We start from the raw sequence: 3772 nt of genomic DNA, 5'->3' as shown, positions 1-3772 counted from the left end.
ATTACTATTGCGAAAACGTTTTTAAAAAAAAATACCCTTGTTCACACCCACACATATTCAACCCCCCTTCTATGTGTTTTTTCGCTAACCTCATTTACATTACTTATGACTGGTGTCACACTGTTATTCACCACTTATGGCCAATGTATAAATAATGCATCCCAAATCATTTACATCACTTATGATCGGTGTTGCACTATTAATCACCACTTATGGCCAATGTGTAACACCCCAGTTTTCATACTTTTTATGGAGAGTAATTTATTAATTTTTATAAGATTGTTTTAGGGTAATTTAGTAGCTCAGAATGGGTCGTTCTCAAATTGGAATGGGCCGTTCCAAACTACTAAAAAGACCTATTTTTGGTTGCCTAGAACGGGCCGTTCCCAAACTGGAATGGGTCATTTCAAACCACCAAAATGGCTTATAACCCTAGTTGGGAACGGGTCATTCCAAAAATGAAAAAGGGTCGTTCTAGATGTGGACGTTGTGTGTTAAAATGAAAACTCAGAATGAGCCGTTCTGGTTTTTAGAACGGGTCGTTCCAGATGTCAAGTTTTCACATGTTGAAAGGATCTAGAATGGGCCGTTCTGAATTTGAAACGGGGCATTCTGGCCATTCCTGAAATCTATAAATAGAGCACTCGACACTATTTCTAGACACACTCTCTAGAGACCAAGGAGAACCAAGAGAAGGAGATCAACCAGATTCCGCTCTAGCTTCGCTTCTGCTTATCCAGGTAAGGAGGGAGTAGAAACCTCGCTCGAGAGTGTGGGAATAATTGTTGGATAGTAGGATTGACCCCCAATCCCTTGCCTGATGCAGCTTCTAGGAATAGGCAAAATATGAATGTTTTCTGTTTTGTCTTCTGATTTTTCTGTTGTGTTCCATGTTGGATGTAATGTGTGAATATGTAATTAATTTTGAAAATAAATATGTTTTGATATGAATTATAGTGCTTTGTGGGTTCTTGAGAGAACCCTATGAGAAACAGGTAAAATATGAAAGTTTTCTGTTTTGCTTTTTGAATGCTCTGTTGCGTTCCTTGTGTGATGTAGAGTGTAAATATGTATTTGATTTCAAAATTAGATATTTTTTTTATATGAATTAGAGTGCTTTGTGAGTTCCTGTACGGAACCCTATGAGGAACAATTATGAATATGACTATGTAAAATATGAATAAATGACATGAGACATGATGTGAATGAGAATGTGAAATGTGATGAAATGAGATAAGCTATGATTATGAGAATGTGAAATGTGATGATATGAGACATGAAATTCCACGACAAGTGAAATGTTGAGTTAATGAAATAGTGAATGTGTGACATGCATCATGTGCATATATGATCTATTTCAGGTGTGCCGCTTAGGCTGCATACCAGTGATGTAACAAGTTAACAAGGTGTACCTTAGGGTCACCAGTGATGTAACCAACTAACAAGGTTTACCTTAGGGTCACCAGTGATGTAACAAGCTAACAAGGTGTACCTTAGGGTCACTAGTGATGTAACAAGCTATGTGATGAAATGATTTATTCCATGTGTGCCGCTTAGGCCGCATACTAGTGATGTAACAAGCTATGTGATGAAATGATGAGAAATGTTAAAATTCCGTATGGCGCCACATTCATGCATTTTTGAGTCGAGTCCATGACATCATTGCATGATAAATGAGTGTGCATGTGATATTGATTGTGTATATGTATTGTTTACATAAGACTTATGCTTGTTGTGTGTGCTATCTAACCTTTATTTCTGCACCTGGAACTGAGTGAGATATTTCTCACTCCCTTGTTGTTCTTTGTATGTGTTTAAATTATGTTGCAGGTGATCATCAGCATGAGGATGTTGGTGATGAGGCTTAGGCTTCAGTTGGGCATGCTCTGATAGGATATGTGACATCGAGGCTTAGCTAGGTTTAGCATTAGAGTTTCATTACTGTTATTGTGTTTTGGAAAGATTGATGTTTTATTTTGTCATCATTTCCACATTGGACTACAATTTGCAAAATATGAATGTGAACTCTCTATCTATGTGTTTTGAAACCTTATTTTTAAGAAAGTTTTATTTACTCAAGAATGTACTTTATATTTATTGTGTATTATGTATGTGGGGTAGAGGGTGTCTGCATTCCCTATTAATCATCACTTATGGCAAGGGTAAATGTGTATACAACATGCACCAATGCTCATGCCATGTCACCTCATACTTCCATCATTTCAATCCATGCTAATGCATAATTAATAAGTCACATACAACCACATTCGTACATCAATTCTTCCAAACATACATCATTCATACTTAATCATACCATAGCCATCTATGGACATCATACAACTCACAATCATCATACATCAATACATATGGCATATACATAGACAATGCTAGGCTCCACCAAGCTGCGCTTGGCTTTAAGTCACAATAGAGAGCACACAATAAATTCATGCCTGATGAAATTATAATTCTACTAGGTGTTAAGGTCAAATAGAGAGCACCAGGTCTCTTTCATGCCCAGCGTTAAGAGTCACGTCCGACATTAAGGCCAAACAAAAATAAGTTTTTAACGGGGAAAATGTACTTTTTAAGATATATATATATATATATATATATATATATATAAAGATATAATAATGAAAATATGTTTTTTAAGATATATATATAGTTAAGTTTAGTAAAATTTATAATAATTTTTAAAAGAATAATTAAAAATGTAAATTAAGAGATATATTGTTAAAGTGTAACATGTTTAAATTTTTTAAAAGGGTAAATGTTTATAAGAAAGAAGGGTGGTGTAATATTTACATCTCCTAGGAGATGATAGTGTAAAAAGTGTTTTTGGTGATAATTATTTTGTAACAAAAGTCAACAAAACTTTAACAACAAACTTTAAAAAATGAGTAAAATATTATACATTAGAATTTATCAAGAGAGGAGATTGTAATTTTTAATATAAGAGAGAATAGTGTAATATTTGTATTTCTCAAGACAGGAAAATGTAATTTACTCAAAAACTTAAATACTTTTCTATTTGAACTCAATATCTATCTCATTAATTATTTTTGAAATTCTTATCTTTTGAACTAAAAATATAAACTATACACAATATTTTAAATAGTTTTTAGTTTAGATATTTTATTTTTCTTATAACAGAATTATCTTCTAGGGATTATTTTGATAATTTTTTTTAATATATGACATATCTAAAATTTTTATTTATAATTTTTTAGATAATTTGATAAATTTGAAATAAAAAAAAAGTTTTATCTTTGTGGGTTAATGTTTAAAATTTAGGATTTATGATTTAAGGTATAGGGTTTTAGAGTTTAGGATTTTAAGGTTTAGACTTTTTATATTAGTTTTTTTTTTTTTGTAAAGATAGGAAAAATTATAAATGAAATTTTTTTTCTAGCAATGCATATGTAACGTTTTTTTTTTTTGTAATTTTTGTAATACAAAAATTACAAAAGTTTTTTTTCTAGCAATAGTTTTGCAACTAACATATTTAAAAAATATATTTTTAAATTTTAGATAATTTATTAAATTAAAAAAGATTTTATTATAAAATAATATAATAGTAAAAATAATTTACAAATCTCATAATTGTTCTGATGATTATTTTTGAAACTTACATATTTAAAATTTGTAAGTAATTTTATAAATTCAAATTTGTTAGGGATTAAAGTGATGTATGCTTATAATTTTAAGGATTAGGATGCAATTTACAAAAGAATTCGTTTAGTTTCAAAATTATATGATACTTCATTATATA

This window comes from Cajanus cajan, chromosome 3 (assembly GCF_000230855.2).
Source record: "Cajanus cajan strain Asha chromosome 3, NIPB_CcT2T_4, whole genome shotgun sequence".
Taxonomy (NCBI): domain Eukaryota; kingdom Viridiplantae; phylum Streptophyta; class Magnoliopsida; order Fabales; family Fabaceae; genus Cajanus; species Cajanus cajan.
Note: the sequence above shows the minus strand (reverse complement) of the source record.